Genomic DNA, 24,861 nt, shown 5'->3' on the forward strand with positions numbered 1-24,861 from the left:
TTACAGATTACTACAGACTGTTCTGTTTTTGACAGATTCTGTTTTTCGTGTGTTGTTTGCTTATTTTGATGAATCTATGGCTAGTAAAATAGTTTATAAACCATAGATAAGTTGTAATACAGTAGGTTTAACACCAATATAAATAAATAATGAGTTCATCACAGTACCTTGAAGTAGTGTTTTGTTTTCTTTCGCTAACGGAGCTCACGAGATTTTCTACTTTAAGTTTTGTGTTGTGAAGTTTTCAAGTTTTGGGTAAAGATTTGATGGATTATGGAACAAGGAGTGGCAAGAGCCTAAGATTGGGGATGCCCATGGAACCCCCAATATAATCTAAGGACACCTAAAAGCCAAAGCTTGGGGATGCCCCGGAAGGCATCCCCGCTTTCGTCTACTTCCATCAGTAACTTTACTTGGAGCTATATTTTTATTCACCACATGATATGTGTTTTGCTAGGAGCGTCTTGTATGATTTGAGTCTTTGCTTTTTAGTTTACCACAATCATCCTTTCTGTACATACCTTTTGAGAGAGTCATACATGATTTGGAATTTGTTAGAATACTCTATGTGCTTCACTTATATCTTTTGAGTTATATAGTTTTGCTCTAGTACTTCACTTATATCTTTTAGAGCACGGTGGTGGATTTGTTTCATAGAAACTATTGATCTCTCATGCTTCACTTATATTATTTTGAGAGTCTTAAATAGCATGGTAATTTGCTTAAATATTCCTAATATGCTAGGTATTCAAGATTAGTAAAAAAATTCTTATGAGTGTTTTGAATACTAAGAGAAGTTTCATCCTTGATGATTGTTTTGAGATATGGAGATAATAATATCAAAGTCATGCTAGTTGAGTAGTTGTGAATTTTAGAAATGCTTGTGTTGAAGTTTGCAAGTCCCGTAGCATGCACGTATGGTAAACATTATGTAACAAATTTGAAACATGAGGTGTTCTTTGATTGTCCTCCTTATGAGTGGCGGTCGGGGACGAGCGATGGTCTTTTCCTACCAATCTATCCCCCTAGGAGCATGCACGTAGTGCTTGGTTTTTGATGACTGATACGTCTCCAACGTATCTATAATTTTTGATTGTTCCATGCTATTATATTATCAACCTTGGATGTTTTATATGCCTTTATATGCTATTCTATATGATTATTGGGAGTAACCTATTAACCTAGAGCCCAGTGTCAGTTTCTGTTTTTTCCTTGTTTTAGAGTATCGCAGAAAAGGAAAATCAAACGGAGTCCAATTGACCTTAAACTTCACGGAACTTATTTTTGGAAGGAAAACAACCCAGGAGACTTGGAGTCCACGTAAGGGAAGCAACGAGGAAGTCACGAGGCAGGGGGCGCGCCCACCCCCCTGGGCGAGCCCTCCACCCTCGTGGGCCCCTCGTGGCTCCCCTGACGTACTTCTTCCGCCCATATATCTCCATATACCCTAAAACTATCAGGGAGCACAATAGATTGGGAGTTCCGCCGCCAGAAGCCTCCGTAGCCACCGAAAGGCAATCTAGACCCGTTCCGGCAGCCCGCCGGAGGGGGAATCCCTCTCCGGTGGCTAGCTTCATCATCCCGGTGCTCTCCATGACGAGGAGGGAGTAGTTCTCCCTCGAGGCTGAGGGTATGTACCAGTAGCTATGTGTTTGATCTCTCTCTCTCTCATGTTCTTGAGGTGATACGATCTTGATGTATCACGAGCTTTGCTATTATATTTGGATCCTATGATGTTTATCCTCCCCCCCCCCTCTCTCTCTTGTAATGGATTGAGTTTCCCCTTTGAAGTTATCTTATCGGATTAAGTCTTTAAAGATTTGAGAACATTTGATGTATGTCTTGCCGTGAGTATCTGTGGTGACAATGGGATACCACGTGATTCACTTGATGTATGTTTTGGTGATCAACTGGCGGGTTCCGCCCATGAACCTATGCATAGGGGTTGGCACACGTTTTCATCGTGATTCTCCGGTAGAAACTTTGGGGCACTCTTTGAGGTTCTATGTGTTGGTTGAATAGATGAATCTGAGATTGGGTGATGCATATCGTATAATCATACCCACAGATACTTGAGGTGACATTGGAGTATCTAGGTGACATTAGGGTTTTGGTTGATTTGTGTCTTAAGGTGTTATTCTAGTACGAACTCTAGGGTTGTTTGTGTCTACAAGAAGATGGGTATAATAAAAACTTTCATATAGAGTGCATTGAATACTAAGAGAAGTTTGATACTTGATAATTGTTTTGAGATATGGAGATAGTGATGTCAAAGTTGTGCTAGTTGAGTAGTTGTGAATTTGAGGAATACTTGTGTTGATGTTTGCAAGTCCCGTAGCATGCACGTATGGTAAACGTTGTGTAACAAATTTGAAACATGAGGTGTTATTTGATTGTCTTCCTTATGAGTGGCGGTCGGGGACGAGCGATGGTCTTTTCCTACCAATCTATCCTCCTAGGAGCATGCGCGTAGTACCAAGGTTTTTGATGACTTGTAGATTTTTGCAATAAGTATGTGAGTTCTTTATGACTAATGTTGAGTCCATGGATTATACGCACTCTCACCCTTCCATCATTTCTAGCCTCTTCGGTATCGTGCGTTGCCCTTTCTCACATTGAGAGTTGGTGCAAGCTTCGCCGGTGCATCCAAACCTCGTGATATGATATGCTCTGTCACACATAAACCTCCTTATATCTTCCTCAAAACAGCCACCATAGCTACCTATTATGGCATTTCCATAGCCATTCCGAGATATATTGCCATGCAACTTTCCACCATTCTGTTTATCATGTCACGTTCATCATTGTCACATTGCTTAGCATGATCATGTAGTTGACATCGTATTTGTGGCAAAGCCACCTTTCATAATTTTTCATACATGTCACACTTGATTCATCGCAATCCCGGTACACCGCCGGAGGCATTCATTTAGAGTCATATCTTGTTCTAAGTATCGAGTTGTAATCATTGAGTTATAAATAAATAGAAGTGTGATGATTATCATTTTCTAGAGCATTGTCCCAAGTGAGGAATAAAAAAAGAAAGGCCATAAAAAAAGGGAGAAGTCCCAAAAAAAGAAAAAAAAGAGAAAGGCCATAAAAAAGAGAAGGCCCAAAAAGAATGAGAGAAAAAGAGAGAAGGGACAATGCTACTATCCTTTGCCACACTTGTGCTTCAAAGTAGCACCATAATCCTCATGATAGAGAGTCTCTTGTTTTGTCACTTTCATATATTAGTGGGAATTTTTCATTATAGAACTTGGCTTGTATATTCGAACAATGGGCCTCCTCAAGTGCCCTAGGTCTTCGTGAGCAAGCAAGTTGGATGCACACCCACTTAGTTTTTTTTGTTGAGCTTTCATACATTTATAGCTCTAGTGCATCCGTTGCATGGCAATCCCTACTCCTTGCATTAACATCAATCGATGGGCATCTCCATAGCTCATTGATTAGCCTCGTTGATGTGAGACTTTCTCCTTTTTGTCTTCTCCACATAACCCCCATCATCATACTCTATTCCACCCATAGTGCTATATCCATGGCTCGCGCTCATGTATTGCGTGAAAGTTTATGAGTTTGAGATTACTAAAGTATGAAACAATTGCTTGGCTTGTCATCGGGGTTGTGCATGATGAGAGCATTCTTGTGTGACGAAAATGGAGCATGACCAAACTATATGATTTTGTAGGGATGAACTTTCTTTGGCCATGTTATTTTGAGAAGACATAATTTCTTTGTTAGTATGCTTGAAGTATTATTATTTTTATGTCACTATGAACTTTTGTCTTGAATCTTATGGATCTGAACATTCTTTCCACAATAAAGAAAACTACATGGATAAATATGTTAGGTAGCATTCCACATCAAAAATTCTGTTTTTATTATTTACCTACTCGAGGACGAGCGGGAATTAAGCTTGGGGATGCTGATACGTCTCCAACGTATCTATAATTTTTGATTGTTCCATGCTATTATATTATCAACCTTGGATGTTTTATATGCTATTTTATATGATTTTTGGGACTAACCTATTAACCTAGAGCCCGGTGCCAGTTTCTGATTTTTCCTTGTTTTAGAGTATTGCAGAAAAGGAAAATCAAACAGAGTCCAATTGACCTGAAACTTCATGGAACTTATTTTTGGAAGGAAAGCAACCCGGGAGACTTGGAGTCCATGTAAGGGAAGCAACAAGGAAGCCACGAGGCAGGGGGCGTGCCCTCCACCCTCATGGGCCCCTCGTGGCTCCCCTGACGTACTTCTTCCGCCTATATATCTCCATATACCCTGAAATGATTAGGGAGCACAATAGATCGGGAGTTCCTCCACCAGAAGCCTCCGTAGCCACCGAAAGCCAATCTAGACCCGTTCTGGCACCCTGCCGGAGGGAGAATCCCCCTCCGGTGGCTATCTTCATCATCCCAGTGCTCTCCATGACGAGGAGGGAGTAGTTCTCCCTCGGGGCTGAGGGTATGTACCAGTAGCTATGTGTTTGATCTCTCTCTCTCTCGTGTTCTTGAGGTGATACGATTTTGATCCTATGATGTCCTATGTGTTCGTGTTCTCGTAGTTCTCCCTCGGGGCTGAGGGTATGTACCAGTAGCTTTGCTATTATATTTGGATCCTATGATGTTTCTCCTCCCCCTCTCTCTCTTGTAATGGATTGAGTTTCCCCTTTGAAGTTATCTTATCGGATTGAGTCTTTAAAGATTTGAGAACACTTGATGTATGTCTTGTCGTGCGTATCTGTGGTGACAATGGGATATCACGTGATTCACTTGATGTATGTTTTGGTGATCAACTTGTGGGTTCCGCCCATGAACCTATGCATAGGGGTTGGCACACGTTTTCGTCGTGATTCTCCGGTAGAAACTTTGGGGCACTCTTTGAGGTTCTATCTGTTGGTTGAATAGATGAATCTGAGATTGTGTGATGCATATCGTATAATCATACCCATGGATACTTGAGGTGACATTGGAGTATCTAGGTGACATTAGGGTTTTGGTTGATTTGTGTCTTAAGGTGTTATACTAGTACGAACTCTAGGGCTGTTTGTGACACTTATAGGAATAGCCCAATGGATTGATTGGAAAGAATAACTTTGAGGTGGTTTCATACCCTACCAGAATCTCTTCGTTTGTTCTCCGCTATTAGTGACTTTGGAGTGACTCTTTGTTGCATGTTGAGGGATAGTTATGTGATCCAATTATGTTATTATTGTTGAGGGAACTTGCACTAGTGGAAGTATGATCCCTAGGCCTTGTTTCAACGCACTGCAATACCGTTTACGCTCACTTTTACCATTAGTTACATTGCTGTTTTTATATTTTCAGATTACAAAAACTATTATCTACTATCCATATACCACTTGTATCACCATCTCCTCGCCGAACTAGTGCACCTATACAATTTACCATTCTATTGGGTGTGTTGGGGACACAAGAGACTCTTTGTTATTTGCTTGCAGGGTTGCTTGAGAGAGACCATATTCATCCTACGCCTCCTACGGATTGATAAACCTTAGGTCATCCACTTGAGGGAAATTTGCTACTGTCCTACAAACCTCTGCACTTGGAGGCCCAACAACGTCTACAAGGAGAAGGTTGTGTAGTAGACATCAATGACTTGTAGATTTTTGCAATAAGTATGTGAGTTCTTTATGACTAATGTTGAGTCCATGGATTATACGCACTCTCACCCTTCCATCATTGCTAGCCTCTTCGGTACCGTGCATTGCCCTTTCTCACATTGAGAGTTGGTGCAAACTTCGTCGGTGCATCCAAACCCCGTGATATGATACGCTCTTTCACATATAAACCTCCTTATATCTTCCTCAAAACAGCCACCATACCTACATATTATGGCATTTCCATAGCCATTCCGAGATATATTGCCATGCAACTTTCCACCATTCCATTTATCATGACACATTCATCATTGTCATATTGCTTAGCATGATTATGTAGTTGACATAGTATTTGTGGCAAATCCACCATTCATAATTCTTTCATACATGTCACTCTTGGTTCATTGCATATCCCGGTACACCGCCGGAGGCATTCATATAGAGTCATCTTTCATTCTAGCACCGAGTTGTAATCATTGAGTTGTAAATAAATAGAAGTGTGATGATCATCATTTTCTAGAGCATTGTCCCAAGTGAGGAAATAAAAAAAGGGGAGAGAAAGGCCATAAAAAAGAAGAGAAGGCCCAAAAAAAGAGAGAAAAGAGAGAAGGGATAATGCTACTATCATTTGCCACACTTGTGCTTCAAAGTAGCACCATAATCTTCATGATAGAGAGTCTTTTGTTTTGTCACTTTCATATACTAGTGGAAATTTTTCATTATAGAACTTGGCTTGTATATTCCAACAATGGGCCTCCTAAGTGCCCTAGGTCTTCGTGAGCAAGTAAGTTGGATGCACACCCACTTAGTTTCTTTTGTTGAGCTCTAGTGCATCCATTGCATGGCAATCCCTACTCCTTGCATTAACATCAATCGATGGGCATCTCCATAGCCCATTGATTAGCCTCGTTGATGTGAGACTTTCTCCTTTTTGTCTTCTCCACATAACCCCCATCATCATATTCTATTCCACCCATAATGCTATATCCATGGCTCGCGCTCATATATTGCGTGAAAGTTTATAGGTTTGAGATTACTAAAGTATGAAACAATTGCTTGGCTTGTCATCGGGGTTGTGCATGATGAGAGCATTCTTGTGTGACAAAAATGGAGCATGACTAAACTATATTATTTTGTAGGGATGAACTTTCTTTGGCCATGTTATTTTGAGAAGACATAATTGCTTAGTTAGTATGCTTGAAGTATTATTACTTTTATGTCAATATGAACTTTTATCTTGAATCTTTCGGATCTGAATATCCATACCACAATTAAGAAGAATTACATTAAAATAATGCCAAGTAGCATTCCACATCAAAAAATCTGTTTTTATCATTTACCTACTCGAGGACGAGCAGGAATTAAGCTTGGGGATGCTTGATACGTCTCCAACGTATCTATAATTTTTGATTGCTCCATGCTATATTATCTACTGTTTTGGACATTATTGGGCTTTATTATCCACTTTTATATTATTTTTGGGACTAACCTATTAACCGGAGGCCCAGCCCAGAATTGCTGTTTTTTGCCTATTTTAGGGTTTCAAAGAAAAGGAATATCAAACGGAGTCCAAACGGAATGAAATCTTCGGGAACGTGATTTTTGGAACGAACATGATCCAGGAGACTTGGACCCTACGTCAAGAAATAAAGGAGGAAGCCACGATGTAGGGGGCGTGCCTCCCCCCCCCCCAGGCGCACCCTCCACCCTCGTGGGCCCCTGTTGCTCCACCGACGTACTCCTTCCTCCTATATATACCTATGTACCCCCGAACGATCAGATACGGAGCCAAAAACCTAATTCCACCGCCGCAACCTTATGTATCCATGAGATCCCATCTTGGGGCCTATTCCGGAGCTCCGCCAGAGGAGGCATCCATCACGGAGGACTTCTACATCAACACCATAGCCCCTCCGATGAAGTGTGAGTAGTTTACCTCAGACCTTCGGGTCCATAGTTATTAGCTAGATGGCTTCTTCTCTCTTTTTGGATCTCAATACAATGTTCTCCCCCTCTCTTGTGGAGATCTATTCGATGTAATCTTCTTTTTGTGGTGTGTTTGTTGAGACCGATGAATTGTGGGTTTATTATCAAGATTATCTATGAACAATATTTGAATCTTCTCTAGATTCTTTTATGTATGATTGGTTATCTTTGCAAGTCTCTTCGAATTATCAGTTTGGTTTGGCCTACTAGATTGATCTTTCTTGCAATGGGAGAAGTGCTTAGCTTTGGGTTCAATCTTGTGGTGTCCTTTCCCAGTGACAGTAGGGGCAGCAAGGCACGTATTGTATCGTTGCCATCGAGGATAACAAGATGGGTTTTTTATCATATTGCATGAATTTATCCCTCCACATCATGTCATCTTGCTTAAGACGTTACTCTGTTTTCATGAACTAAATACTCTAGATGCATGCTGGATAGCGGTCGATGAGTGGAGTAATAGTAGTAGATGCGGGCAGGAGTCGGTCTACTTGTCTCAGACGTGATGCCTATATACATGATCATACCTAGATATTCTCATAACTATGCTCAATTCTGTCAATTGCTCAACAATAATTTGTTCACCCACCGTAAAATACTTATGCTCTTGAGAGAAGCCACTAGTGAAACCTATGGCCCCTGGGTCTATCTTCATCATATTAATCTTTCAATACTTAGTTATTTCCTTTGCTTTTTTTACTTTGCTTTTATTTTACTTTGCATGTTTATCACAAAAATACCAAAAATATTATGTTATCATATCTATCAGATCTCACTCTCGTAAGTGACCGTAAAGGGATTGACAACCCCTTATCGCGTTGGTTGCAGGGAGTTATTTGTTTTGTGCAGGTACGAGGGACTCGCACGTAGCCTCCTACTGGATTGATACCTTGGTTCTCAAAAACTGAGGAAAATACTTATGCTACTTTGCTGCATCATCCTTTCCTCTTCAAGGAAATCCAACGCAGTGCTCAAGAGGTAGCAGCACCACATCCGCCATGACCGCAAGCGCGAACACTCTGCGGGAGAGCTTGTCTTCGGGGATGGAACTCGAGGTCGCCGCCCTCGCTCAAGTCGCTGCATAAGCGGTGGCCACGCTGGCGGCCGACGACGGGAGCACCGTCAGCCACGCGTCCTACTTGCCGCCGTCCAACGTCCAGCACCGCCGAGGTTGGGGACTCCTCCGAGGATGAGTAGGGCATGGGAGGCCACAGGGCATGGTGTGCCAACTGGCCGGTCCATCCCCCGTGTTCTACTTTTCCTCGCCGGAGACCGCACCTTCACTTCACGGGTCTTGAACCCCACCCGCGTACATGGATATCGCAGATGGAGGACGTCGGTCGCCGCCGTAGAATAGGCTTAGGGTCGGGTTTCTTTTATTTTTCTGTCCTATAAAAGTTTGAAATGTAATGAAAATCTGCCGTGTTTGCATTAATCTCAGCCGGTGTATATGAACTTTCACAATAATATATTATATTGTAGGAGTACTAGCAAGATGCATGTGTGTTGCACGGCTGATCAAGATCTTGTGGGAGAAAAGGATGAACGAGGGAAGGCCTTATCTGCAAATGCACATTCACGCATTTCACATCTTTCTACATCTACAGTAACCTACGAAAGGGTTAACGTAAATTGCCTCTCTCTCTCCTCCCCTGATTTTCATGGTGGTGGGCCCCTCCCTCCCCCCAATCTACAATCAACAGCTCACACGTTTCACATTATGTTAATTACGTAACTGGGACTACGTAGGTGTAGCATTACTCATCCTAAAAAAACCCAACTAAGCCAACCTCCCAGCATATCGCGTGGGAATAGACCCGGCCGTGCTGTTTCAGTCGGGATTACCGGATTACTAGTAGTAGTATCGATGGATCGCGCGAAGCAACAAGTTTTTTTTGAGGGGGTGAAGCACCTAGTTTAAAAGGAAAAAAGGCAGTACACTCACAGCACCCCTGTCGTGGTCGCATTGCACCCCACACACGTTCGGTCCTGCACACGGCCCATGCAAATGGAACGCGCTTCAGCTTGCCTCTTCACTGACACGTGGGACTGCACTTGGAGAAACCGACCATGCGCCAAAATACCCCCGCCCACAGCGCGAAAAAATCCTCCCCCCACCCAAAAATCCCCCCCAAATCCTAGATTCAACCGCCCTACGGTCAACTAGCCAATAATATTCCCCAAACCCCCCTCCCCCTCCACTCCATTCGCTCTACCAACGCCGCCCCCTCCCCGCCACGCCGATACGTCGGCGCCGCAGTTCGTCAAGGGGACGCACGGCGATCCTCTCGCTCCCATAGTACGCTCTCGTAGACTGCCATCCTCTAGTCGCGCCGCCACCGCTGGCGACGTTCTTGTGAAGGCGCACGGCGGTCAGCGCCGCCACCGCTAGCGACGTTCGTGTGGAGACGCATGGCAGTCAGCTTCTCCCACGGTACACACATTCTAGACTGAGGCCCTGTGCATGTCGGTGTAGCACTGAATGTTAGCTGATAGACACTGTTAATCTCGCTGTTTGCCGAAGTAGTTTACAGTCAATATGCTTTGCTTAAGAAGCTTCTTTGCCCTGTTCTGCACTCAATCTTCTTAGCTGAGATGGCATGCCAAGGCCAATTAGTTGCTAAAATATCCTGCCATATATTTATTGTGACGTAGATTGCCATGGTCTAGTAGCCAATCTGTTAGGTGAAATAGCTCTACACGTTTTATACTCGATCTTTGTTGATGTGATGGCCTTCGATAGTTCGATGGCTGTGTGCTTAGCTTCATTGACTGCTGAAACAGCCTGCCATAATTTAGGACTCAAATTTTTTTGCTGAATTAGCTTTACATATATTTCGTTACTTAGATCTGCTCGTCCAAATATCTAGCCATAGCTTTAGACATTGACCTAGGTATTTTCTTCTGGACTTCATACAAAAGCATATATGTTTTTCCTGTAATATCTAGTATAAGAACTAATTTGTATGTCTAACAAATGGACAGGACTTGGATAACTTCTGCTCGAAGATTCTCCACTGCATATATCGAGGGGGTTGAAAACTTCACGAACTTTATCAGAGCTGAGTACGGTGGTCCGAAATCAGATGTGCTCTGCCCGTGTAGCAGTTGTATGAATTCAGTTACAAGACCCCAGTCAACTATGCAAAATCATCTACACTTGTATGGATGTCGGTCACATATACTAGGTGGGTTCATCATGGTGAAGTTGTGAACGTCAATGTTATTGACTACGTAGAAGCAGCAGATCACCATCTTGATCTGCCTGATGCTCAGGTGGAAGAGGAGGAGGAGGAGGTGGTGGTGGCGGAGCCAGTGAGTTTGACCAACATTGAAACAATTCTATGAAATGCTCGTGCATTCCGTGAACTTTCACCTGCAGAAGAAAAATGGTGGGCCCGCATGTTGGAACAATGCAACGTGGCTGTCACCCCAGGAAATAAGTTGTCAGTATTCTCAGCTATGGTCACATTTCTTCAGGTGAAGACATCTGAGTGGATGACCAACAAATCATTCGATGCGATGTTGGCTGCTTTCCGCAAAGCTTTCCCAGATGCGTCTGAGCTGCCACACACCTACAGTAAAATGAAGAATTTCCTTCGTGCAGTTGGAATTGGATATGATATGATCCATGTTTGTAAGAATAATTGTGTTCTGTTCCGGAAGGATTATGCCAACTTAAGTGAATGCCCGAAATGCAAATCATCAAGATGGAAAGATGGCGATGCTGTGAAGAGGATTCCTCATAATGTTCTAAGACATTTTCCAATTACACCAAGATTGCAGAGGTTGTTTCATGATGCTGAAACAAGAGAGGATGTACTGTGGCATTCTAGGAACCAGGAGTATAGAGATCAGAATGTAATGAGCCATCCATCACATAGTGAGTGGAAAAGCTTCAATCAGAAGCATGAAAAGTTTGCTGCTGACTTGAGAAACATTAGACTTGGCTTAGCTTCAGATGGATTTAACCCATTTGGCCACCAGAGCGCCACATATAGCATGTGGTTAGTGCTTATTATCCCTTACAATATGCCTCCAAATGTCTGCACCAAAGAATCAAACTACATGATGGCCTTGCTCATCCCAGGTCCAAAAAGTCCTGGAAAGGATTTTGATTTGTTCATGGAGCCTCTTGTGGAGAAACTTCAGCAGCTATGGAGGGGTGTTCTCACTCGAGACCTATATAGCAGCCCACCAGCTGATTTCTTTCTGTGTGCTGTTATAATTTGGTGCATCCATGATTATACGGCTTTGGGCACTATGTCAGGGCGAACGACACATGGTTACAATGCATGTGTTCGCTGTGATAGGAATCCGCTGTCATACGCAATACTTAGCAAGATCTGTTACATTGGACACCGCCGTTTCCTTGCCAAGGACAAGCCACATCCTACAAAATACCTAAGACATGTGTTCAATGCAAAACATGAAAACCGTGATGCGCCAAAGAGGCTCATCGCTGATGAGTTGCAAGTGGAATTAGAGAAGGTCAGGCATATTACACCAGGAAACCATCCTGATAATGGTAGCGGGAAAAGGAAGCGTGGCAGGGCAGAAGAGAGATTATTGTTTACCCACAGGTCCACTTTGTGGGACTTGGAGTATTGGAAAGATTTGGATTTGTTGCATAATCTTGATGTGATGCACATCGAGAAAAATATATGTGACAACATTATCAGCACACTTCTTAATATTGAAGGCAAGACGAAAGATATCTTAAAAATCTAGGATTGATTTGACACACCTGGGTATCAGACAGGATTTGCAGGTGCAAGATGAAGGTAAACCACGGGATATGGCACCAGTTGTGTACGTCTTGGACAAGGTAAAAAGAAAAGAATTCTGCGAGGTCCTGTCACGTGTGCGATTCCCACATGGATTTGCTTCCAACCCTGAAAGGAGGGTCAGTGCAGATGGAAACAAGGTACAAGGGTTGAAAACGCATGACTGCCACGTCCTACTTCAAAGGGTTTTACTTGTTATCCTTAGAGGATTGGGCTACCCTGACTTATATAGAGCAGTTGCAGAGTTGGGACAATTCTTCAGGGAACTCTGCAGTAGAAATATCAGGATAGATGCTTTGGAGCATCTTAGAGACAAGATACCAACTATCATATGCGACCTTGAGAAGATATATCATCCAGCCTTCTTTGATGTGATGGTGCATTTGGCTGTTCATCTACCTGATGAGGCACTACTTAGAGGTCTAGTACAGTATGGCTGGATGTACCTTATTGAAAGGTGGCTAGGCACTTTCAAGGGCTATGTTAGGAACAGAGCTAGACCCGAGGGTTTCATTGCAGAGGCCTACATTGCTACAAAAGCATTGACATTCTGCTCAAAATACAGTGAAACAGCTGATCAGCTTAGCAAAGAGGTGGATGAAGACAATCCCGGGCTCAATGTTTTCGATTATTCTGTTCGAGTTACAGGGAAGAGTCGACAAGAGGACAAACCTAAAGATTTGGACAAAATGGTTTGGTATGTGTTGAATAACTGTCATGAGATACTACCTTATATCAAGTAAGTGCTAAGTACTGAAGCTTATAATCGTAATCTACTAAACTTGCAGCACATTCTTATATATTTAGATGTTTGATGCAATCACTATGTTGTGCAACATCTACAAAAAGGAGTTACTGCCGTGAATTCCAAGAAACATTGACAAACTGGTTATGGCAGGATTTGCGAAATGGTTCAAGAGCCATGTAAGCTTCTAAATTGCCCTATCAGTTTTTTTTAATATATTGAGTACATAAGATGATCAGCTTGTCTATTTTCTAACCATAGGTTAAGAAGATGCGGGAGGATGGGCAGGCAGTTGATGATGCCCTTTACTCACTAGCAATGGGTCCTGATACTTGGGTAAGACATTATGAATCTTGCGTTGTTGGAGCTGTGCGCTACAACACCCTTGCACGAGACGAAGGCAGTAAGACACAAAACAATGCCATCATGAGCACGAATACGTATGACAAAGAGACAACTGAAATGTATGCTAACATAACAGACATTGTTTAGTTGCAGTGTATCTCTAGTTTCGAGGATCATTGGTGTGTGGTTCTGTTGTGTTGTCGTTGGTATAACCTGTTTTCCAGGATCGAAAAACCCAGAGCTGATGATTATTTCAAATCCATCAATGTCAAGGCGGCGTACCAGACCAACGAGCCTTTTATTTTGGCATATCAAGCAACACAGATATTTTTCTTGGAAGACACATTTGCATGTAGCGATGACTAGAGAGTATTGCAAAGGTTTGAGCAGAGGAATTCGTTTAATGAAGTTGCATAACAAGATGATGCTTACACTGCTCCTGATGTACAAGATAACACAGATGTTCCTAATATCTTTGAGAACCATCACGTCAATGACGCCGGCGAAAAGATTGCATGTCGTGCTGTGGACATACAAGAGTTGATCAAGAAGAAGCCAACGTTCGAGGACGTTGAGGACAAAGAAGAAGATGACACCATGAGGAATTATGATTCAGACTGATACACATGACGAAGATGTTGAAGCTGCTGCTAGGGATGATGATTACATTGCTTTTGTCGTATTTTCCTGTCAGAAGACATTTTTTATCTACTATGTGAAATTGTGTTTGCTATGACAACTGAAACCTGATGAACATGTTGTTTAGTATTTTCCTGTGAGAACATCACTTGTTATGTATGCTGATTTGTGTTTGGTGATTGTATGATGACTAAAACATGATGACATTGTTGTTTAGTTGTACTCATACTTGGCTGTGAAACTTGAATTTGATGACATAGTTTGCTATTGGACTGCAATTTGCTCGACGTCTTCGAATGAGAACAAAGCTGAACCGACAGGGCCTCTACTAATTTATTTATTTATTATCAAAAGGTCCTCTGCTATTTATTTATGAGAAAAAGGGGATACCCCTGATTTCCTTTAGTGGAAATCATTAGATGTTCACAATACTATGCCCAGCCTGCTACACAGGTTTCATTCATTACTAGTTTCAGCGAAGTGCTCATGTCATAGCCACTGAATACATCACGAGTGCTACATACACTGTAAATAAAGAGACAATCATCCTATAGAGCACATCGATTTTGCCCATTATGTTCACAAGCTCTTTCATCTCCTCATTGCTATCAAGGCCGTCCAGCAGCTGTTTCTTGGCCATGATTAGAGGAACTACATCTTTAACCTTCTGCTCTGCATCTTCCTCTTCTGTCGTTCCTTCAGTTACTTGTCCAACACCCCAACCTGCTGGTATTGGGATTCCTCGGCTAACCAAATAATCAGCGTAGTTGCACTCCCCCACATCAGCAACTTCCCAGAAATACAAATCACACGAATCTTCCCTTTTTTGCACGAATCAAATTGGAAGATCATCAACCAAACTATTAAAAAAATCAGCAACTGAAAGCAGCAGAACAACACTTAACATATTATTACCCCATAATTCGGGCATTTGTAGAAGACTCGGCCAGCGTTGAAGATTGTGGTTGAGACGCAACGGATGACTGCGTGATTTGTAGCAGTGGCACCACACCAACGGCAGCGGGTTGCGATGAGCAACTGGCTGCGGTGCGCGTGCCGGCGTGGTGTGATGAGACCCGCAGGCGATGGTACGGGTGGTGACTTGGTGCATATTTGGTTGTTGCCTGCTGAAGAGCAGGTGGACGAGCAGCTAGCGGACATGGTTGTTGCGGCCAGAGCTTCTGGTGCTAGGCACAGTAAGTAGAGAAGAGGAGAAGCAAATGTTGGATATGTCAGTTTCATTACTTGCAGAGTAGCATAGCACCATATATAGTCATAGTCTAGGTTTGGATTCGAACCAGCTACAAGAGCATGTCTCTCTTGTTTCTAAAACTCAGCAACATCTCTTTACTGGTACACTAGCTTGTTTTGTACGCCTTCTCAAGTCTTTGATTCCTCCACCTGACATCTGGGACACACCAGAAGGGCCTCTGTATTTCGCGAAAAAAAGTTACCACCGCTGACAGCTTGGACCCACCAGCTATATCTTTGCACGCAAGGAAGTGCCTCCTTATTACGCACAAAAAAATGAATACTCCCCCTGCTAGCTGGGACCCAGTATAGTGGCAGGCTGACTTGTGGGCCTACTAAGTTGATGGGGATGGGGGGCTTTGTCAACTTAGTCAATATGAACGATTCTAGCTCTAGTTACCGTACGATGTTCATCCAACGGCAATAGTGCTTCTTCAACCTCTGGTCTTCTTGCTCCAGCCACCCAAACCAGCGCGGTCGTGCCGCGTGCTCCTGCCTCCCGTGGCCGGCTGTGATGCCGTGGAGGCCTCATCGCCCCTACTACTCCCACCGCTAGCCAGGGTATCCCTCTACTCACCCACACCCCCTGTTATTCTACGGCGACGGCAGACTCACACCGCGGCCGAACCAGTGAACCCTCGTACTCCTCTCCGCGTGGGCATCCACTGCCCCGTCTTCCCCAGCTCCGTGTTGTCCCCTTCCTAGGCCTCGCCGTCGTCCACCGCCTTGGTGCTCTCGGCGCGGCGCGGTCAATGTGGTCAACGACCGACTTCCATCGGAAGGAGTACTGTATGTGGAGAGGCTGACAGCTGGGTCCACGGCCACATCCCAGTTTTTTTGTGATTTGCCAAGTAAGTCGCTTTGTCAGGCTTGTTGGACTGCAAATCTTTCAAGACGAGGAGAGCTTCATTCGGCTAGCCGAGAAAATGGCATATCAGTAATGAGAAATGGGTTATACATTTTTAAAACACATCAAACCGGCAATTAGTTTCAAATTTCTTTTTTTCATTTCGAGATTTTAAATTGCATTGATTTTTTATGCGTGGACAATTTGTTGGATTTTATATTGATATATATTTATTTTTAAAATCAGCTTGAATGTGACTCGAAATTTCGGGATTAAAAACAGTTCGGACCGCACTGAAATATGAAAAAAAATTGTATATTTTTTAACCGTGGCCACAATATGGGCTGTAATGCTAACAAAAAGAATATGGACTCCAAAAAACCCTTAAAATTAGCAAATGGGCTATAAATTATTAGAAATAATGGCAGATGGGATGTATGATGTTTTCCACGGATTTGAGGCTTTCCTAAAAAAAGGTTGACGCACAAGCAGTGACTGTTGGATGTTGATGACCGACAAGTATAGGGGATCTATTGTAGTCCTTTCGATAAGTAAGAGTGTTGAACCCAGCGAGGAGTGGAAGGAAATGATAAGCGGTTTTCAGCAAGGTATTCTCTGCAAGTACTGAAATAAGTGGTAACAAATAGTTTTGTGATGAGATAATTTGTAACGAGCAACAAGTAACAAAAGTAAATAAAGTGCAGCAAGGTGGCCCAATCCTTTTTGTAGCAAAGGACAAGCCTGCACAAACTCTTATATAAGGAAAAGCGCTCCCGAGGACACATGGGAATATCGTCAAGCTAGTTTTCATCACGTTCATATGATTCGCGTTCGGTACTTTGATAATTTGACATGTGGGTGGACTGGTGCTTGGGTGTTTTTCTTACTTGAACAAGCATCCCACTTATGATTAACCTCTATTGCAAGCATCCGCAACTACAACAAAAGTATTAAGGTAAACCTAACCATAGCATGAAACATATGGATCCAAATCAGTCCCTTACGAAGCAACGCGTAAACTAGGGTTTAAGCTTCTATCACTCTAGCAACCCATCATCTACTTATTACTTCCCAATGCCTTCCTCTAGGTCCAAATAATGGTGAAGTGTTATGTAGTCGATGTTCACATAACACCACTAGAGGCTAGACAACATACATCTCATCAAAATATCGAACGAATACCAAATTCACATGACTACTAATAGCAAGACTTCTCCCTTGTCCTCAGGAACAAACGTAACTACTCACAAAGCATATTCATGTTCATAATCAAAGGGGTAATAATATGCATAAAGGATCTGAACATATTATCTTCCACCAATTAAACCAACTAGCATCAACTACAAGGAGTAATTAACACTACTAGCAACCTACTAGCACCAATCCCGTACTTGGAGACAAGAATTAGATACAAGGGATTAACTAGGGTTTTGAGATGAGATGGTGCTGATGAAGATGTTGATGGAGATTGCCCTCTCCCGATGAGAGGAGCATTGGTGATGACGATGGCGATGATTTCCCCCTCCGAGAGGGAAGTTTCCCTGGCAGAACAGCTCTGCCGGAGCCTTAGATTGGATCCACCAAGGTTCCGCCTCGTGGCGGTGGAGTTTCGTCCCCAAAGGTTGCTTATCCTTTTTTCTCGACGAAAGACTTCATATAGGAGAAGATGGTAATCGGAGAGCCACCAGGGGGCCCATGAGGTAGGGGGCGTGCCCTAGGGTAGGGCGCGCCCCCCACCCTCGTGGAAAGGGTGTGGGGCCCCTGGTCTTAATCTTTGGCGAGGATTTTTCATTATTTATTATAAGGTATTCCCTGGAGTTTCAGGACTTTTGGAGTTGTGCAGAATAGGTTTCTAATATTTGCTCCTTTTCCAGCCCAGAATTCCAGCTGCCGGCATTCTCCCTCCTTATGTAAACCTTGTAAAATAAGAGAGAATAGCCATAAGTATTGTGACATAATGTGAAATAACAGCCATAATGCAATAAATTATGATATAAAAGCATGATGCAAAATGGACGTATCAACTCCCCTAAGCTTAGACCTCGCTTGTCCTCAAGCGAAAGCCGATAACAATAAATATGTCCCCATGTTTAGAGGTAGAGGCGTCGATAAAAATAAAATACGGACATGAGGGCATCATGATTATTCTCATAACAGCAACATACATAGATATTGTCATATGATTACTTATGTTCAAGTGATGATCTATTCACAATGCAAAAGTATGAATCAGAAACCTTATTGAGAACCAACAAACTATAACCTCAGTCATTGAAGCAATTGCAATTTATCATAACATCAGAAAGAGTCTATGTCAGAGCTAAAAAGCAAGTCCACATACTCAACTATCATCTAGTCCTTCATAATTGCTAAGACTCGCGCAATACTTGTGGTTACGGAGTTTTAATCGGACACAGAGAAAGATAGGGGCTTATAGTTTCGCCCCACAACCGTTTACCTCAAGGGTAATGTCAACAATAATAACTCATGACCCCCTACATCCAATTAGATATATATATATATATATCAGGTTCTTTCCAACATGCTGGGCTTGCCAAAGGATAAAATGAAAAAGGGAGAGGTGAAGATCACCATGACACTTGCATAAGGTAGAAGATAATGGTAAAAGATAGGCCCTTCGCAGAGGGAAGCAGAGGTTGCCATGCGCTTTTATGGTTGGATGCACAAAATCTTAATGTGAAAGAACGTCACTTTATATTGCCCCTTGTGATATGAACCTTTATTATGCAGACCATTGCTTTTATTACTTCCACATCACAAGATCATATAAAGCTTATTTCTCCCACATTAATCATACATATTTAGAGCAAATTTTATTGCTTGCACCGATGACAACTTACTTGAAGGATCTTACTCAATCAATAGGTAGATATGGTGGACTCTCATGGAAAAACTGGTTTAAGGGTATTTGGAAGCACAAGTAGTATCTCTACTTGGTGCTGAGAATTTGGCTAGCATGAGGGGGAAAGGCAAGCTCAACATGTTGGATGATCCATGACAACATACTTTATCTCAGATATAAGAAAGCATAACCCATTACGTTGTCTTCCTTGTCCAACATCAACTCTTTAGCATGTCATATTTTGATGAGTGCTCCCAATCATAAAAGATGTCAATAACAGTATATTTATATGTGAAACCTCTCTTTCCTTATTACTTCCTATTAATTGCAACGATGACCAAAGCTATGTCTGCCAACTCCCAACAACTTTTAATCATCACACTCTTTCTATGCGAAGTCATTACTATCAATAAGATCAATATGAACTTTTATTTCTTCTTATTCTTTTTCTCTTTTGTTTTATTCACCCAAGATCATAGCAAGAAAATCAAGCCCTTGACTCAATCACTAATCTTTATTATATAGCTCAAGGACTGGATTACATAGAAGGATAATAAAGCCAAACTCATGACTAGATCGTACTAAGAACTTTTATTCTACTAGATCAAAATATTACCAAAAGGATCGAACTAAGAAAAACGGTAAAGATAGGAGTTGTGATTGTGATACGATACCGGGGCACCTCCCCCAAGCTTGGCGGTTGCCAAGGGGTGTGCCCATACCCATGTTATTATATCTCCTTGGTTGATGAAGATGGAGGTGATGGATAGTCGCACATCGAGCGTAAGAGGTCCTCTAGCTTGCGAATAATGCCCTTGGGTGCAAAGATATGCTCCTTCAACAAAATATTTTCACTTGTGAGATACTTGTTTTGAATACGAGTTAACTCAACCATCTAGAAAGCTTCGATCTCAGTTGGGGTAAGAAGGTTGTGATCAAGTTGAAAGATGTCTTCTGTTGTCAGAGCTTGGTTCGCTGTGGCCTTCTTGATCCCTTCATCCTTGTTGATCTCCATGGGTTCTTCCCTCTTCAGCTCTATCTTCATTAGCCAGGCATCTTTGTCACCGTTGTTGGAGGAGGGGGGTGACATGATGCCTAGCCTTGACAACCCTGACAGAGAACAGCCCAAAACAAGAACAGAGGATATTTGCGTGATACGGGAGTCAAAATCTTTGGGAGAATATATAGTGAATTTTTACCGACCAAAATACGTATCGTGCAAGAAAACAGAGTCCGGAAGGCACACGAGGTGCTCATGAGGTAGGGGGGCGCCCAGGGGGGTAGGGCGCGCCCTCCACCCTCGTGGGGCCCTCGTGTCCTTCCCGAACTGCTACTTAATTTTCTATTTTTCTAAATATTCCAAAATGGAGAAATATTGCCTTAAAATTGTTTTGGAGTCGGTTTACTTACCGTACCACATACCTATTCCTTTTCGGAGTCTGAAATGTTCTGGAAAGTGTCCCTTATGTATTCCTCCGGTGTTACGGTTTCAATAATATTGGTTTCAATATTTATGGGATTAGCTAAGATATAATGTTTAATTCTTTGACCGTTTACCACCTTCGGATTTGTGCCTTCGAAGTTGTTGATTTTTATGGCACCGGAACGATAGACCTCCTCGATAACATAGGGGCCTTCCCATTTAGAGAGAAGTTTTCCTGCAAAAAATCTTAAACAAGAGTTGTATAGCAATACATAATCACCTACATTAAACTCACGCTTTTGTATCCTTTTGTCATGCCATCTTTTAACCTTTTCTTTAAACAACTTGGCATTTTCATAAGCTTGGGTTCTCCATTCATCAAGTGAGCTAATATCAAATAACCTCTTTTCACTGGCAAGTTTGAAATCATAGTTGAGCTCTTTAATAGCCCAATATGCCTTATGTTCTAGTTCGAGAGGTAAGTGACATGCTTTTCCATACACCATTTTATACGGAGACATACCCATAGGATTTTTATATGCGGTTCTATAGGCCCATAATGCATCATCAAGTTTCTTGGACCAATTCATTCTAGACCTATTGACAGTCTTTTGCAAAATTAATTTGAGTTCTCTATTACTCAATTCTACTTGACCACTAGACTGCGGGTGATACGGAGATGCAATTCTATGATTGACGTCATATTTAGAAAGCATTTTACGGAAAGCACCATGAACAAAATGTGAACCACCATCGGTCATTAAATATCTAGGGACTCCAAACCTCGGAAAAATAACTTCTTTAAGCATTTTAATAGAAGTGTTATGATCAGCACTACTAGTTGGAATAGCTTCTACCCACTTAGTAACGTAATCGATAGCAACTAAAATATGTGTACATCCATTAGAGGCAGGAAAAGGTCCCATATAATCAAACCCCAAACATCAAATGGTTCAATAACAAGTGAATAATTCATAGGCATTTCTTGACGTCTACTAATATTACCAATTCTTTGACATTCATCACAAGATAGGACAAACTTACGGGCATCCTTGAAGAGAGTAGGCCAATAAAAACCTGATTGCAATACCTTATGTGCAGTTCTATCTCCCGCGTGGTGTCCTCCATAAGTTTCGGAGTGGCACTTGCATAGGATCTGTTCTTGTTCATGCTCAGGTACACAACGTCTAATAACACCATCTACTCCTTCTTTATAAATATGTGGGTCATCCCAAAAGTAATGTCTCAAATCATAGAAGAACTTTTTCTTTTGTTGGTATGTGAAGCTAGGTGGTATAAATTTAGCAACTATGTAATTAGCATAATCAGCATACCAAGGGGTACTACGAGAAGTACTTATGACATTTAATTGTTCATCGGGAAAGCTATCATCAATAGGTAGTGGGTCATCAAGAACATTCTCTAACCTAGATAAGTTGTCTGCAACGGGGTTCTCAGCTCCTTTTCTATCAACAATATGCAAATCAAATTCTTGTAGCAAGAGAACCCATCTAATAAGTCTAGGTTTAGCATCTTTCTTCTCCATAAGATATTTAATAGCAGCATGATCAATGTGGATAGTTACTTTAGAATCAACAATATAAGGTCTGAACTTATCACAAGCAAATACAACGACTAAAGTTCTTTTTCAGTAGTAGCATAATTTCTTTGAGCATTGTCTAGAGTCTTACTAGCATAATGGATAAATTTAATTTCTTATCAACTCTTTGCCCTAGAACAGCACCTACAGCATAATCGCTAGCATCACACATAATTTCAAAGGGTAAATTCCAATCAGGTGGCTGAACAATAGGTGCAGAGACTAATGCTTTCTTAAGTATTTCAAATGCTTCTACACAATCATCATCAAAGACAAATGGTATATATTTTTGTAATAAATTAGTCAGAGGCCGAGAAATTTTTGAGAAGTCCTTAATGAACCTCCTATAAAATCCGGTGTGACCAAGGAAACTTCTTATACCTTTGATGTCCTTGGGACATGGCATCTTTTCAATAGCATCAGCCTTAGCTTTATCAACTTCAATACCTCTTTCAAAAACTTTATGCCCCAAGACAATACCTTCATTAACCATAAAGTGGCACTTTTCCCAATTCAAGACAAGATAAGTTTCTTCACATCTCTGCAAAACTCGATCAAGATTGCTCAAGCAATCATCAAAAGAACATCTATAGACGGAAAAGTCGTCCATGAAAACCTCACAAATCTTTTCACAAAAGTCAGAGAATATAGCCATCATGCATCTTTGAAAGGTAGCAGGTGCATTACATAAACCAAAAGGAATACGTCTATAAGCAAAAGTACCAAAAGGGCATGTAAAAGTAGTCTTTGATTGATCTTTAGCCGACACAGGTATTTGAGAGAACCCAGAATAACCATCTAAAAGTAGTAATGTGTATGTTTGCATAATCTTTCTAGCATTTGATCGATAAAAGGTAAGGGGTAATGATCTTTCTTAGTAGCCTTATTTAATTTGCGGAAATCAATTACCATCCTATAACCTGTAATAATTCTTTGTGGAATCAATTCATCTTTATCATTAGGAACAACAGTAATACCTCCCTTCTTAGGGACACAATGAACAGGACTTTAGAAGCTTTAGTATTTCTTTTCTTACCACTTCTTTCATTTTAGGATTCAGACGTCGTTGAGGATCACGAACTGGTTTGGCATCTGCTTCCAAATTTATTTTATGTTGACATAGAGTGGGACTAATGCCCTTAAGATCATCAAGAGTATATCCAATAGCAGCACGGTGCTTCTTCAGAGTTTTCAATAATCTTTCTTCTTCATGCTCTGAAAGGTTAGCACTAATAATAACAGGATATATCTTCTTTTCATCAAGATAAGCATATTTAAGATTATCAGGCAACGGATTAAGCTCAAACACAGGATCACCCTTAGGTGGAGGGGGATCCCCTAGGATTTCAACAGGAAAATTGTGTTTCAGAATAGGTTCCTGTTTAAAGAATACTTCATCTATTTCCCTTCTTTCATTCATAAACATATCATTCTCATGGTCTAGCAAATATTGTTCTAAAGGATCACTAGGAGGTACGGCAATAGAAGCAAGACCAATAATTTCATCCTTACTAGGCAATTCTTCCTCGTGGTGTTGTTTACTAAATTTAGAGAAATTAAATTCATGAGTCATATCATCCAAGCCATTAGTAACAACATTCTTTTCGCAATCTATCTTAGCATTAACAGTGTTCAAGAAGGGTCTACCAAATATAATGGGACAAAAGCTATCTTGTGGGGAACTAAGAACAAGAAAATTAGCAGGATATTTAGTTTTCCCGCACAAGACTTCAACATCTCTAACAATTCCCACTGCTGAAATAGTATCTCTATTAGAAAGTTTAATTGTGACATCAATATCTTCTAACTCAGCAGGTGCAATTTCATGCTTGATTTCTTTATACAAGTCATAAGGTATAACACTAGCACTAGCACCCATATCACAATAGCCATGATAACAATGTTCTCCTATTTTAACAAAAATAACAGGCACGCCTACCACAGGTATATGTTTATCTTTAGCACAAGGTTTAGCAATTCTAGCAGTTTCACCGCAGAACTGAATAACATGCCCATCAATATTATCAGACAAGAGCTCTTTAACAATAGCAATATTAGGTTCTACTTTAACTTGCTCAGGAGGTGTATATGTTTTAATATTGCTTTTACGAACCACAGTTGAAGCTTTAGCATGATCCTTTATCCTAACAGGGAAAGGTGGTTTCTCAACATAACAAGTAGGAACAATAGGATCATTATAAGTGACGGTCTGTTCTTCAACTTTAATAGGTGCAGCTACTTTTACTTCTATGGGAGGATGATATTTAAACCACTTTTCCTTAGGGAGATCAACATAAGTAGCAAAAGATTCATAGAAAGAAGCTACTATCTCAGAATCAAGTCCATATTTAGTGCTAAACTTACGGAAAATATTGGTATCCATAAAAGATTTAACACAATCAAACTTAGGTGTCATACCTGACTCCTTACCATTATCGAGGTCCCAATATTTAGAGTTGCATTTAATTCTATCCAATAAATCCCATCTAAATCCAATAGTCTTCATCATAAAAGAGCCAGCACAAGAAGTATCGAGCATGGTGCGATTATTTTCAGAAAGCTGAGCATAAATTTTTTGAAGAATTGTTTCTCTTGGAAGCTCATGATTGGGGCATGAATATAACATTGATTTAAGCCTCCCCCAAGCTTGAGTGATGCTTTCTCCTTCGCGAGGCCAAAAATTATATATATAATTGCGATCACGATGAACAAGATGCATAGGGTAATACTTTTGATGAAATTCCAATTTCAATCT

This window comes from Triticum urartu, chromosome 3 (assembly GCF_003073215.2).
Source record: "Triticum urartu cultivar G1812 chromosome 3, Tu2.1, whole genome shotgun sequence".
Lineage (NCBI taxonomy): Eukaryota > Viridiplantae > Streptophyta > Magnoliopsida > Poales > Poaceae > Triticum > Triticum urartu.